At 47.4% G+C, this 15410-nt stretch overlaps 1 long non-coding RNA gene across 1 annotated transcript; it reads left to right on the top strand.

Annotated features, from left to right (window-relative positions):
- The first annotated feature begins 2927 nt into the window (after positions 1-2927).
- Positions 2928-15142, top strand: LOC142471335 (uncharacterized). Its single transcript, XR_012789405.1, has 3 exons — positions 2928-3037; positions 3496-3612; positions 15009-15142. It is a non-coding gene; the product is annotated as an uncharacterized LOC142471335 (long non-coding RNA).
- The last annotated feature ends 268 nt before the right edge of the window (positions 15143-15410 follow it).

The following is a 15410-nucleotide window of genomic DNA, read 5'->3' as shown; positions in this document are numbered from 1 at the left end:
TCACACCTCTCCCACACTCATTATTCCTATTTAATGTAGCACTTACAGTTGTGTGAAAAAGAAAGTTCACCCTCTTTGAATTCTATGGTGTTACTGTGAGGTACAGAAGAGAAAGACTATGGATCCTCTCGATCTGTGACACTTTACAGTGTAAGGGACAGATGTGAGGAAGTGATCTGCTTCTTGTCATTGTTCATCACCGACGAGTTATTCAGATACTCCAACAATGCTTCTGGTTCCTGTGGAAGTGTTTCAGCACACGGTGGTGACCTCTGCAGTTAGGGACATGACTGTACTTGTCCTTACAGCAATATCAAGAAGTGAGAGGTAGGCAGAGACAGAGACCAACTTGGGAGACAGTAGAGAAAGCTAGAAATCTCAAACAGGACAGGATCATGCACTAGCACAGGGGAGCGCAAACTTTTCTCCCTGCACCCCCCTGCCTGCTTCCCCCCTCCCCCCCCCCACTCTCCGTTCAGCTCCAGCGTCAAATGACGCCACTGGTTATTTGATGCCTGGTTGCCGTAGCGATGTGTCGCTGGAATGCAAGATAAGTGAAGTTACAGCAGCCTCATGCGATCCCCGGGTTTTAATTTAAATGACTTCGGTGAAGCCATTGTAACTGCCACCCCTTTCCCCCAGAAATGATTGTGCACCCCTACACCAACATGTAATACAGTTGTGTGAAAAAGAAAGTACACCCTCTTTGAATTCTATGGTTTTACATATCAGGACATAATAACAATCGTCTGTTCCTTAGCAGGTCTAAAAATTAGGTTAATAAAACCTCAGATGAACATCAGCACATGGCATATTACACCGTGTCATCATTTATTTAACCAAAATAAAGCCAAAATGGAGAAGCCATGTGTGAAAAACTAAGTATACCTTATGGTTCAATAGCTTGTAGAAGCATCTTTAGCAGCAATAACTTGAAGTAATTGTTTCCTGTATGACTTTATCAGTCTCTCACATCGTTGTGGAGGAATTTTGGCCCACTCTTCTTTATAACGTTGCTTCAGTTCATTGAGGTTTGTGGGCATTTGTTTATGCACAGCTCTCTTAAGGTCCAGCCACAGCATTTCAATCGGGTTGAGGTCTGGACTTTGACTGGGCCATTGCAACACCTTGATTCTTTTCTTTTTCAGCCATTCTGTTGTAGATTTGCTGGTATGCTTGGGATCAATGTTCTGTTGCATGACCCAATTTCGGCCAAGCTTTAGCTGTCGGACAGATGGCTTCACATTTGACTCTAGAATACTTTGGTATACAGAGGAGTTCATGGTCGACTCAATGTCTGCAAGGTTTCCAGGTCCTGTGGCTGCAAAACAAGGCCAAATCATCACCCCTCCACCACCGTACTTGACAGTTGGTATGAGGTGTTTGTGCTGATATGCTGTGTTTGGTTTTCGCCAAACGTGGCTTTGTGCATTATGGCCAAACATCTCCATTTTGGTCTCGTCTGTCCAAAGGACATTGTTCCAGAAGTCTTGTGGTTTGTTCAGATGCAACTTTGCAAACCTAAGCCGTGCTGCCATGTTCTTTTTAGAGAGAAGAGGCTTTCTCCTGGCAACCCATCCAAACAAACCATACTTGTTCAGTCTTTTTCTAATTGTACTGTCATGAACTTTAACATGCTAACTGAGGCCTGTAGAGTCTGAGATGTAACTCTTAGTTTTTTTGCAATTTCTTTGAGCATTGCACGGTCTGACTTTGGGGTGAATTTGCTGGGACGTCTACTCCTGGGAAGATTGGCAACTGTCTTGAATGTTTCCCACTTTTGAATAATCTTTCTCACTGTAGAATGATGGACTTTAAATTGTTTGGAAATGGCCTTATAACCCTTCCCAGATGGATGGGCAGCAACAATTTCTCCTCTAAGATCATTGCTGATGTCTTTCCTCCTTGGCATTGTGTTAACACACACCTGAATGCTCCAGACCAGCAAACTGCTAAAATGTCGGCTTTTATACAGGTGATCACAATTGCTGATGATCAATTAATCAAGGGCATTTGATTAGCTGCACCTGTCTGCTACTTAGCATCTTAATTCCTATGGAAGCAGTAAGGGTGTACTTAGTTTTTCACACATGGCTTCTCCATTTTGGCTTTATTTTGGTTAAATAAATGATGACACGGTGTAATATGCCATGTGTTGTTGTTCATCTGAGGTTGTATTTACCTAATTTTAAGACCTGCTAAGGAACAGATGATTGTTATTATGTCCTGATATGTAAAACCATAGAATTCAAAGAGGGTGTACTTTATTTTTCACACAACTGTTTTACATATTGGTGCAGGGGTGTGCAATCATTTCTGGGGTGAGGGGGGGGGGTTGCAGTTAGAGGCCACGCGCATCCCCGATGACATTTAAATTAAATGCCGGGGATCGCGTGAGGCCGCTGTAACTTCACTTATCTTGCATTCCAGCGACACATCGCCATGGCAACCAGGCATCAAATGACCTGTAATTTGACTCTGGAGCTGAATGGAGGGGGGGGGGGGGAAGCAGGTAGGGGGGTTCGGGGAGATAAGATTGCACTCCCCTGTGCTAGTGCATGATCCTGTCCTGTTTGAGATTTCATGCTTTCTCCATTGTCTCCCAAGTTGGTCTCTGTCTCTGCCTACCTCTCACTTCTTGATATGGCTGTGAAGGACAAGTACAGTCATGTTCCTAACTGCAGAGGTCACCACCATGTGCTGAAACGCTTCCACAGGAACCAGAAGCATTTTTAGAGTATCTGAATAACTCGTTGGTGATGAACAATGACAAGAAGCAGATCACTTCCTCACATCTGTATCTCCCACTGTAAAGTGTCACAGATCGAGAGGACCCATAGTCTTTCTCTTCTGTACCTCACAGTGACACAGACAGGAAAAGCCCTTATTGTTTGAGATCTGTAGATCTTACCCATTCTGTTTGCTACCAGAGCCCACCATGGAGCATCTGACTAACTCGATGATGATGGACAAGAAGCAGATAGCTGAGGGAATCTTGAATCACATCCTAGACATCATCTACCTGCTGACTGGAGAGGTGAGGGCTTCTACAGAAGGTCATAATGGCACCCCTCGTATTATCTTTTAAATAAAGTAGCACAGATTATATTTTAGTGCAGCATAGTGTCTTGTTTGAGGATTCCTGAAATATGGTAACTTTCCTCATAGTATTTCAGGTTGGTCTCTCTCCTATTATTGATGTGATAGGACAAGTACAGTCACTATTCCTAACTGCAGAGGTCACCAAGTGGAGAAACACTCCCACAAGGACCAGAGCTCATTCTTTGAGTTTCTAACTAACTCACTGATGATGAACAAATATAAGGAGCTGATGACTCCCTCATATCTTTCCCTCCCACTGCAAAGAGACACAGATAGATTTTGCCTCATAGTCTTTCTTCTCTGTACTTCAAAATGCACAGTGACACAGACAGAAAATGCCCTTATTCCCTATATCTGTACTTCTGACATCTCCCATGTTATCTTTTGTCTCAGAGCCCATTCTTGAAGCATCTGACTGACTCTCTGATGATAAACAAAATTAATAATGAGAAGATGACTGAGAGGATCTTGAATCACACCCAGGAGATCATCTACCTGCTGTCTGGAGAGGTGAGAGCTGCTGTAAAGATGCAGCGGCCGTTATTCGAACACTTCACGCATTGTATACATTGGATACATGGCGCGGGATTTCTTCCAACTGTACCGCCCCTTCCCGCCTTAAGACGCGAGTGCAGAAAATGGCATTTTAGTGTTAAACAGTGCTAAACACTGAAATTGACACAGTAGCTCAATACAGGCACACCCTGGTTTAAGGACACTCACTTTAAGTACACTCGAGTAAGGACATAGCGCCCAATAGGCAAACGGCAGCTCACGCATGCACCGGTCAGCTCGTCCTGAACAGAAATACCGTCTCCATACCTGTATCGAAGCTGTGCGCAAGCGGGGATACATTACAGCCTGTTACAAGTGTGTTATTTACATCAGTTATGCACGTATATGACGATTGCAGTACAGTACATGCATCGATAAGTGGGAAAAATGCAGTGCTTCACTTTAAGTACATTTTCGCTTTACATACATGCTCCGGTCCCATTGCGTACATTAATGCGGGGTATGCCTGTATTGTACACATTACAATTCATTCATTTCATTGCACAAAAAGAAACAGAATCCATGAAATTCAAACACAGCAACCGCGATAAACACGCATACCTGGGGCGATTGGCCGCGTTAATGCCGCGTGGCGTACAGCAGCGCACACGAAAACGGCTCCGTGATTTGTTAACATAACAAATCTGTAGAGTGTCATACTGTAGTGCGTATGTGTGTTACTTTGAGAACTGATGTCCAGGGACAGATGCAGTTTTACAATGAATGAGCCTTGGACAGACAAGACGACTGAGCATAGGGAGAGCACAAGATAATAAAGGGACATGTCTAGGTAGAAGGAGAGAACAGATAAAGTTGATCAACCATGAGTTTGGACACAATAGAGGATTTTGCTAGTGAGCGTATAGTTCCATTGATTGGCTTTTGTCGGAGATGAAATGAAGGACCGACCAGCCACGTTACCAAATACTGTCAGAAACATATATCACCTACTTGACGAGAATCAATAATTGTGGAAAGCCTGCAAGAGACGAGACCTACAAAAAACAATCGATCTGGAATGCGACGGCCGCATGTAGCGTGCACTCACGGAAGCTAAAAGTCGGAGAAAGGACCTCACAGAGCTCTGGCGCATCCAGACATTCAAAGAGGTCTTTAAATAAGACTACACGTGCAAGGGTCAAGTGCTGTCGAAAAGAGCCATGAAATTTGAGAGCCCATATTGAAGAGGAGGAGCAAAGGGACACGGTTGCATCCACCGCTGCCTCTGCACGTTGGAACAACAATTTGGAAGCAAACTTAGAGGTTTCCATGTAGAAAAAGAAGCAGTCGCTGCTGAAGCCCAAGCCGAGATCTTTGAAGCAGCCGGAAGACAAGATGGCGGGGAGCACTGGAGAAATCCAATAGCTTCAGAAGATTCAGCACACCAGAGACTATTTAATAAGTCATGCCAGTATGAACGCCAGTATGAACGCCAGTTCACCGTCTCTACCTGATGAGGAGGGTATTACAGATGCCAAAGCTATGGAGATTCCATGTGCATTAGAGGAACGTCATCTTCTAGCATACGCTACATGGGATGGCTACATCTACCACAGTGTACCACACACTCACTTGTGTACGGATGCACTACACACAGCTCGCAATCCAGGTACGTTCACACAGAGAACACCCTTTCTCATACTTACACACCGTCACCTTACATCCACTGCACGTAAGAGACGACTGCAGGGTTCCCCTCAGGAAGGACTATCCCTCCACTATGCAGCACCCTCTCTCTCTCTCTCCCACCCTCTCTCTCTCTCCCCCACCCTCTCTCTCCCCCACCCTCTCTCTCCCCCCCACGCTCTCTCTCTCCCCCCCACGCTCTCTCTCTCCCCCCCACCCTCTCTCTCTCCCCCACACTCTCTCTCTCCCCCACCCTCTCTCTCTCTCCCACCCTCTCTCTCTCTCCCACCCTCTCTCTCTCCCACCCTCTCTCTCTCCCTCTCCCCCACCTTCTCTCTCTTCCACCCCCTCTCTCTCTCCCACCCTATCTCCCTCCCCCCACCCCCTCTCTCTCTCCCACCCTCTCTTTCCCACCCTCTCTCTCCCCCCCCCGCTCTCTCTCTCCCCCCCACCTTCTCTCTCTCCCCCACACCCTCTCTCTCTCCCCCACACTCTCTCTCTCCCCCACCCTCTCTCTCTCTCCCACCCTCTCTCTCTCTCCCACCCTCTCTCTCTCCCACCCTCTCTCTCTCCCTCTCCCCCACCTTCTCTCTCTTCCACCCCCTCTCTCTCTCCCACCCTATCTCCCTCCCCCCACCCCCTCTCTCTCTCTCCCACCCTCTCTTTCCCACCCTCTCTCTCTCTCCCCCACCCTCTCTCTCTCTCTCCCACCCTCTCTCTCTCTCTCCCACCCTCTCTCTCTCTCTCCCACCCTCTCTCCCTCTCTCTCTCTCTCCCACCCTCTCTCTCTCTCCCACCCTCTCTCTCCCACCCTCTCTCTCTCTCTCCCACCCTCTCTCTCTCTCCCACCCTCTCTCTCTCCCACCCTCTCTCTCTCCCTCTCCCCCACCTTCTCTCTCTTCCACCCCCTCTCTCTCTCCCACCCTATCTCCCTCCCCCCACCCCCTCTCTCTCTCTCTCTCCCACCCTCTCTTTCCCACCCTCTCTCTCTCCCCCACCCTCTCTCTCTCTCCCACCCTCTCTCTCTCTCTCTCTCTCTCCCACCCTCTCTCTCTCTCCCACCCTCTCTCTCTCTCCCACCCTCTCTCTGTCTCTCTCTCTCCCACCCTCTCTCTCCCACCCTCTTTCTCTCCCATCCTCTCTCTCCCACCCTCTCTCTCTCCCATGCTCTCTCTCTCTCTCCCACCCTCTCTCTCACTCTCCCACCCTCTCAAATCAAATCAAATCAGCTTTATTGGCATGACGAAAGAACATTTCAGTATTGCCAAAGCGTGAATAATAGGGGGTGGGGGACAATAATTACACGAATACTAGGGATAGGGTATAATGATTGCAGGGTATATGGGTAACAGTTTCACACAGGGGTGTGGGGGTTAATGTACGTCTCTCAGCTTGTAGCAGGTGCTGATATAGTGTGCAACTAGTTCTGCTGTGGTTTCATCTTCTCCCAGAAGGATCGCTATTTTTTGGTTCTCTTCTGTATTATTAACGTTCTGGATAACAGCAGTGAGTTTCTCTAGGTGGGCACTCCTCACTTCAGAGTATTGTGTGCAACGCAACAGGAAGTGAGTTTCATCTTCTACCTCACCTAGCTCACATCTTTGGCACAGTCTCATCTCCCGGAGCTTCCAGTTCTGTCTGTGCCTGCCTGTTTCTATTTCTAGGCTGTGGGCACTTATTCTGTACTGGCTCAGGGTCTGTCTCTGTTTTGGGTCTTTTACCTTCAGTAGGTAGGGTGCCAGAGTGTATTCTCTCTGTAGGCTGTGGTAGGTCTCCAGCTTCTTTGAGCGTTGGATATCATTTGCCCATCTTGTCACATACTGCTTCTTCATTTCGTTGGCGATTGAGTTGATTTCTTTTTTCGGCAGGTTGTTAATCTGTGTGGGGTTTTGTCCTTGGAGTGAGAGGACAAGTTGTTTGATGGCACAGGGTTTAGTGAGGAGGTCCTGGCTTTGCATTGCTCTGTAGCAGTAAGACTTTGGTTGGCTCTTGTTTAGGTGAGCCCAGAATGTCAGTGCTCTCTTCTGTACCGTGAGCAGTAGAGGAAAGCGGCCCAGCTCAGCCCGGCATGCATTGTTTGATGTACTCCTGTGTACTTGGAGAAGGTATTTGCAGAATTCCAGATGCAGTATTTCTGTTGGGCTGGTATCCCATTTTGTGGAGTCTGGGTATGTTACAGGGCCCTACACCTCGCTGCCATACAGAAGGATGGGTGTGATGATGCTGTTGAATATTTTCTCCCAGATTCTTATTGGTGGTTTGAGATGGTACATCTGTTTCCTTATTGCATAAAATGCTCTGCGGGCCTTCTCCTTCAGTGTATTTATGGCCAGGTTGCATTTCCCTGATGAGCTTATTGTTAGACCAAGGTATGTGTAGCTCGTTGTCTGTTCCAGTGCATTGTCGTCCAGTGTGAACTGAGATATGGTTGGATGTTTTTTTGATTTTTTTTTGAATACCATTATTCTGGTTTTTTCTAGGTTCACAGAGAGTGCCCAGGTCTGGCTGAATTTTTCTAGTATTGCCAGTTTCTGTTGGAGGCCTTGTTCTGTTGGAGACAGCAGGAGCAGGTCGTCTGCGTATAGTAGAGACTTAATCTCAGTTCCAGCCAAGTTGAGCCTCTCTCTCACTCTCCCACCCTCTCTCTCACTCTCCCACCCTCTCTCACTCTCCCCCTCTCTCTCTCCCCCACCCTCTCTCTCTCTCTCTCTCTCCCACCCTCTCTCTCTTTCCCCCACTCTCTCTCTCCCACCCTCTTTCTCTCTCCCACCCTCTCTCTCTCTCTCTCTCTCCCACCCTCTCTCTCTCTCCCACCCTCTCTCTCTCACTCTCCCACCCTCTCTCTCTCTCTTTCTCTCTCTCCCACCCTCTCTCTCTCACTCTCCCACCCTCTCTCCCACCCTCTCTCCCACCCTCTCTCCTACCCTCTCTCTCACTCTCCCACCCTCTCTCTCACTCTCCCACCCTCTCTCTCACTCTCCGCCACACCCTCTCTCTCTCTCCCCCCACCCTCTCTATCTCCCACTCTCTCTCTCTCTCTCTCTCTCTCTCTCTCTCTCCCACCCTCTCTCTCCCACCCTCTCTCTCTCTCTCTCTCTCCCACTCTCTCTCCCCCCCACACTCTCTCTCTCCCCCCCCACCCTCTCTCTCTCCCCCCCACCCTCTCTCTCTCCCCCCACCCTCTCTCTCTCTCTCCCCCATCCTCTCTCTCTCCCCCACCCTCTCCTCTCTCTCCCACCCTCTCTCTCTCCCACCCTCTCTCTCTCCCACCCTCTCTCTCTCTCCCACCCTCTCTCTCTCTCCCACCCTCTCTCTCTCTCTCCCACCCTCTCTCTCTCTCCCACCCTCTCTCTCTCCCACCCTCTCCCTCTCCCCCACCTTCTCTCTCTTCCACCCCCTCTCTCTCTCCCACCCTATCTCCCTCCCCCCACCCCCTCTCTCTCTCTCTCTCCCACCCTCTCTTTCCCACCCTCTCTCCCACCCTCTCTCTCTCTCTCTCTCCCACCCTCTCTCTCTCTCTCTCTCCCACCCTCTCTCTCTCTCCCACCCTCTCTCTCTCTCCCACCCTCTCTCTGTCTCTCTCTCTCCCACCCTCTCTCTCCCACCCTCTTTCTCTCCCATCCTCTCTCTCCCACCCTCTCTCTCTCCCATGCTCTCTCTCTCTCTCCCACCCTCTCTCTCACTCTCCCACCCTCTCTCTCACTCTCCCACCCTCTCAAATCAAATCAAATCAGCTTTATTGGCATGACGAAAGAACATTTCAGTATTGCCAAAGCGTGAATAATAGGGGGTGGGGGACAATAATTACACGAATACTAGGGATAGGGTATAATGATTGCAGGGTATATGGGTAACAGTTTCACACAGGGGTGTGGGGGTTAATGTACGTCTCTCAGCTTGTAGCAGGTGCTGATATAGTGTGCAACTAGTTCTGCTGTGGTTTCATCTTCTCCCAGAAGGATCGCTATTTTTTGGTTCTCTTCTGTATTATTAACGTTCTGGATAACAGCAGTGAGTTTCTCTAGGTGGGCACTCCTCACTTCAGAGTATTGTGTGCAACGCAACAGGAAGTGAGTTTCATCTTCTACCTCACCTAGCTCACATCTTTGGCACAGTCTCATCTCCCGGGGCTTCCAGTTCTGTCTGTGCCTGCCTGTTTCTATTTCTAGGCTGTGGGCACTTATTCTGTACTGGCTCAGGGTCTGTCTCTGTTTTGGGTCTTTTACCTTCAGTAGGTAGGGTGCCAGAGTGTATTCTCTCTGTAGGCTGTGGTAGGTCTCCAGCTTCTTTGAGCGTTGGATATCATTTGCCCATCTTGTCACATACTGCTTCTTCATTTCGTTGGCGATTGAGTTGATTTCTTTTTTCGGCAGGTTGTTAATCTGTGTGGGGTTTTGTCCTTGGAGTGAGAGGACAAGTTGTTTGATGGCACAGGGTTTAGTGAGGAGGTCCTGGCTTTGCATTGCTCTGTAGCAGTAAGACTTTGGTTGGCTCTTGTTTAGGTGAGCCCAGAATGTCAGTGCTCTCTTCTGTACCGTGAGCAGTAGAGGAAAGCGGCCCAGCTCAGCCCGGCATGCATTGTTTGATGTACTCCTGTGTACTTGGAGAAGGTATTTGCAGAATTCCAGATGCAGTATTTCTGTTGGGCTGGTATCCCATTTTGTGGAGTCTGGGTATGTTACAGGGCCCTACACCTCGCTGCCATACAGAAGGATGGGTGTGATGATGCTGTTGAATATTTTCTCCCAGATTCTTATTGGTGGTTTGAGATGGTACATCTGTTTCCTTATTGCATAAAATGCTCTGCGGGCCTTCTCCTTCAGTGTATTTATGGCCAGGTTGCATTTCCCTGATGAGCTTATTGTTAGACCAAGGTATGTGTAGCTCGTTGTCTGTTCTAGTGCATTGTCGTCCAGTGTGAACTGAGATATGGTTGGATGTTTTTTTGATTTTTTTTGGAATACCATTATTCTGGTTTTTTCTAGGTTCACAGAGAGTGCCCAGGTCTGGCTGAATTTTTCTAGTATTGCCAGTTTCTGTTGGAGGCCTTGTTCTGTTGGAGACAGCAGGAGCAGGTCGTCTGCGTATAGTAGAGACTTAATCTCAGTTCCAGCCAAGTTGAGCCTCTCTCTCACTCTCCCACCCTCTCTCTCACTCTCCCACCCTCTCTCACTCTCCCCCTCTCTCTCTCCCCCACCCTCTCTCTCTCTCTCTCTCCCACCCTCTCTCTCTTTCCCCCACTCTCTCTCTCCCACCCTCTTTCTCTCTCCCACCCTCTCTCTCTCTCTCTCTCTCTCCCACCCTCTCTCTCTCTCCCACCCTCTCTCTCTCACTCTCCCACCCTCTCTCTCTCTCTTTCTCTCTCTCCCACCCTCTCTCTCTCACTCTCCCACCCTCTCTCCCACCCTCTCTCCCACCCTCTCTCCTACCCTCTCTCTCACTCTCCCACCCTCTCTCTCACTCTCCCACCCTCTCTCTCACTCTCTGCCACACCCTCTCTCTCTCTCCCCCACCCTCTCTATCTCCCACTCTCTCTCTCTCTCTCTCTCTCTCTCTCTCTCTCTCTCTCTCTCCCACCCTCTCTCTCCCACCCTCTCTCTCTCTCTCCCACTCTCTCTCCCCCCCACACTCTCTCTCTCCCCCCCCACCCTCTCTCTCTCCCACTCTCTCTCTCTCTCTCTCTCTCTCTCTCTCTCTCTCTCCCACCCTCTCTCTCCCACCCTCTCTCTCTCTCTCCCACTCTCTCTCTCCCCCCCACCCTCTCTCTCTCTCTCCCCCATCCTCTCTCTCTCCCCCACCCTCTCTCTCTCTCTCCCACCCTCTCTCTCTCCCACCCTCTCTCTCACTCTCTCTCTCTCCCACCCTCTGTCTGTCACCCTCACCCACTCTCTCTGTTTTATCTTAACTGCACTACACCTACACCGAAATAACCTATTCTGCTTTCTTCTAGATCTGACTCTCAAGTTTCACACGGGAGACCTCGGAAGACAGGTAGGGAACACCTCCCCTCCAGTATAGTACCTTGAGGGACTGCGGATCAGGTCCACACACACACACACACACACACACACACACACACACACACACACACACACACACACACACACACACACACTGTACTTTTCGAAATAAACCTACGTTTCTATGAAAATTTAAGTTTGTTTTTTTTTGCGGCCCACCTAGACTTAAACCTTGTTTATTTGGCCCTTGTTAGCATTTGAGTTTGACATGCTTGACATACACATAAGAAACACATCACCTCCTACCTGGGGACAGCTGCAGCATGTGGGGGAGGGACTCTATGCTCTGATTGGCTGAGCTCTGAACGATGTCATGAGCTCCCAAGGGATCCTGGGATTTGTGGTCCTGCTGACTTCAGAATTACAAAATAGGATCAGAAGCAGGACTACAATTCCCAGAAGCCCCTGCTGAGAAGGAAAGGAATCAAAAGCCAGATAGCAGGCAATTCGCACAGAGGCTCAGGGTGTCAGCATTCATTGGCTGCTGTATGCCATGTGATCTCTTTCCTTGTCCCCAATGGCTTCTGTGAGGAGTTGTCCTACTTCATATTCAGTGCTAAGGCGGAGGACCACATCTCCCAGAATCCTTTGAGTGATAACTTCTTAAAGCCAGAGATCAGCCAATCAGGACAGGTTTATCCTCCCCATTGCAGGAGGTGATAGTTGCGCCCCCCTTGCCTTCTCCCCCCCCCCCACCTCTTGTGTCGGTGTCAAATGACATCGCAGGGTCACGTGAACCCTGCTGCGTTGCCATGGCGACTGACATGGGACGTCACGCTGCCGCGTTGCCGTCATAGCAGCCTTCAGACTCAAGATAAGTTGAGTTGCTGAGGCCTCGTGTGATCCCCCGGCACTTAATTTAAAGGCCTTGAGGAAGAGCGCGGGACCTCTGCAACCTCCCGCACCCCCCCCCCCAGAAAAATCTCCCCCCAGTTGGCGCACCGCTGCTCTACGTGATATCATGGCGCTACACAGCGCTGCGTTGCCATGGCAATATGACGCCGCGCAGCGTCATGACGTCACGTAGCGTCTGGTTACCATGGCTACGCAGTGTCATTTGATGTCGCGCAGACATATTCACTGCAGTTTGAGGGGGAAATTGCAGGAGAATGCCGGAGACGCCGCCGCTCCCCGTCGCCACTCGGAGATTGACGACGGCAACCCATAGCCCGGAGGTAAGTGCCCGGAGTCTCTGGGTCAAACCCGGAGAGGTGGTAACCCTGTGTGTAACACTAACATAACAATAATAGATAAAGTCTGTGATGCAGGGGTGCGCAAACTTGGGGGGGCCATGGCGCTTACAGAGACCCCGTGCTCTGCCACATAACATTTAAAGTAAATGACAGGAGCATGGGAATCCTCTGTAAGTCCCTTACATTGTCAGTGGGAGAGTTAAACCATTTTACCATCATGCACCACGCAAGCGCTAAGTTCTGCTCCATTTAGGGAGGTTATGAGAAGGAGGAGTATAATCATGGGACTATTAGCATATTTGTCCACCAATTGAAGGAAGAGTCAGGAATGACGCAACCGGCAGAGGAGGATATATGACTCTCCGCAGAGATCAACGAAGTACGGAGAGCCTGAGGGTTACTCCCACCAAATATGAGGTTGCGAGAGTTTTTATGAAACCTAAATCCTATTATCACTAAAGTAAGGAGATACAGCTCTGAGAATGAACCTACGCGTTTTTTTTAGTTCTAACCGAGTTTGGTTTTTCTTAAGGGAATGAGCTACAGCTCTGGGAATGAACCAAAGCGTCTTTTCATTCAACTTTGGGACTTAGAAGAAATATGGTGAAAAATATTTTGTTTCATAAATGTGTAATAGCCCAGAAGGTTTTGAAGTCTAAGTCAGGTTTGCATTGTGTGAGCGATTTGGCTAGTGGGAATAAAAGTATAGAGTCCCATTCTACCCCTCATAGCAAAAAGACTTTGACAGGATAAAACTGTAAAGTATATGTGACGATGAAGGAGTAACCAGGCCATCAATAAAGGTATTATGCCCGGCTGGTTACCTCTGAGCCTTGTTTCAGGTTTTAGAGTGTCAGCTCTTCAACCTGTGTATTGTACCTGCAATGAATGTAACTGTATGGCAATAAAGAATTGATGTGCCTTTTGACTTTCCAGGAGTGCTAACCAGTGGAGATTCTCAGGCTATGAGTTTCAGGGGGGACTTTGCGGTAAAAGTGTTGTCAGAATGTGTCTAGCTAATCAGGGTAGAGAGTTGCTGGCCAACCTGAAAATGTACAAGTGAACCCAAGTGATTTGTATCGGCGCTAAGTACCACCCTCAAAATAGTTTAGGTGTAGATAAATAAACACGCAGTGAATAGGTGTGTAACCAGAAAATACTTCTCAACCTTCACAGGAATTTGTAAGGATTCCTTACAGAAACAAGCTTGGTCCAAGGGGGGGGAGAAGGGAGCGGTACAGTCAGGAACACACCAAAAATAGAAAGATAAACAAAATAATGGTGCAGTATATTCAAACAATGTGGGAGATAGTTGAATCTTGGCTCGAGTAGAATTCCTACTTACAACAAGTAGAGTAAATGTAAGCAGTGGTCTGACTAAGTCAGTGTGGATCAGGTAAGGTCTTTAACAGAGATGACTCTGGATATGCAGGAACTTCAAACGTAATTCATTGAAGTGATGGAGGCTCCGATTCACGCAGAGTGTAGGGATCATATGCAAAAGAAACGGACTATAGTGTAGATCATAAAACACAGTATTTATCCAATCAAACAAAGTAAGAAATGTACTTACAATAAGTACATAGGGCATGTACACGTAACAGTTTCGTGAGACTGTAGAGGGCTCTTAATTAAAAGAAGCTAGCTGTACCTTTCTCCCTTTGCTCCCACCTCGCCGTCGGTGGATGGCGTCTGACGTCACTTCCGGTAGAGTGGGTGATGACATCCGGTAGGGAGCGGGGAAGAAGAATCTCGGCAAGTCAGCAGCGATTTCGGCAGGCACCTCACACGTCTTCACCCTTAGAGCAACTGCAGCAGACTGACGAAAAAAGGCTCAACGCATTTTGCTGTTCACGGACAGCTTCCTCAGGAGCGAATAATGACCCTTATGGTTGTGAAGTATTATATACTAAAGTTGATTGAAATCAATTAACGGATTAACCGTCTCTAATGGTTACACAATTAACCCACAGGTTGCCAAAAACCTTGACACATCACTCTGTGGTCCAAAAAAAGGCTTACATAACATAACATAGTGAATCAATTTATTTATATAATAACACTCATAAAATATGACAATTAAAAATACGGCGATTTAAAAATAACAAACAAAAATATTCATATATTAATCGGATGGAATAAAAGAGAGAGAAAAACAGATGATTAGTGAACAATATAAGTAAAAGATAAATGAATTGCTCAATATATATTTTAAAAGGTATAAAATACAGAAAGTGCACAGGATGTAAAGTGCAATGTGTATAAGCAGCAATAAAAATATAGTGCAAATAGCAACAATATAAAAACACTATAAAAAGAAAGTAACTAACAGTCTGAAGGAGAGGAGGGGGGCGGGGACCGGATTATATCAAAAAGGGTATAATTTCAAAATCGGCATTTAAACCGTGTGGAATAAGTGTGTTTAGTTTGTGTATCCAAAACATCTCTCTTTTGCTGAGATCCAGTTCTCTACTACGCCCTCTCCAATGTTGTAAAACATTCTCTATTACAGTAAATTTTAAATATTTTGGATTGGAATTATGAAATTTGGCGAAGTGCTTAGATTCACTATGGGTAAGTATTCCCCGTCTGATATTGCTCAAATGTTCTAGAATACGAATCCGGATTGATCTTGTAGTTTTCCCCACATACTGTTGCCCACATGGGCATTGTAAAACATAAATTACAAAGTCTGTATAGCAATTGATATATTGTTTAATTTTAAAAATTTCTTTAGTTTTATTACAAATAAAACTTTTTTTATTTAATTGCTTATGTTCACATGCCTTACATGATGAACAGCCATGGAAACCCTCTAAGCCTTTGAGCCACCTCTTATCATTAGTAGGTATTTTCCTAAGTGTACTCGGGGCCACAAAGTGTTTAATATTTTGAGCTTTCTTGTAAATAATTT

This window comes from Ascaphus truei, chromosome 20 (assembly GCF_040206685.1).
Source record: "Ascaphus truei isolate aAscTru1 chromosome 20, aAscTru1.hap1, whole genome shotgun sequence".
Lineage (NCBI taxonomy): Eukaryota > Metazoa > Chordata > Amphibia > Anura > Ascaphidae > Ascaphus > Ascaphus truei.
The sequence above is the reverse complement of the archived record's forward strand: the minus strand, read 5'-3'. Positions and strand labels throughout refer to the sequence as shown.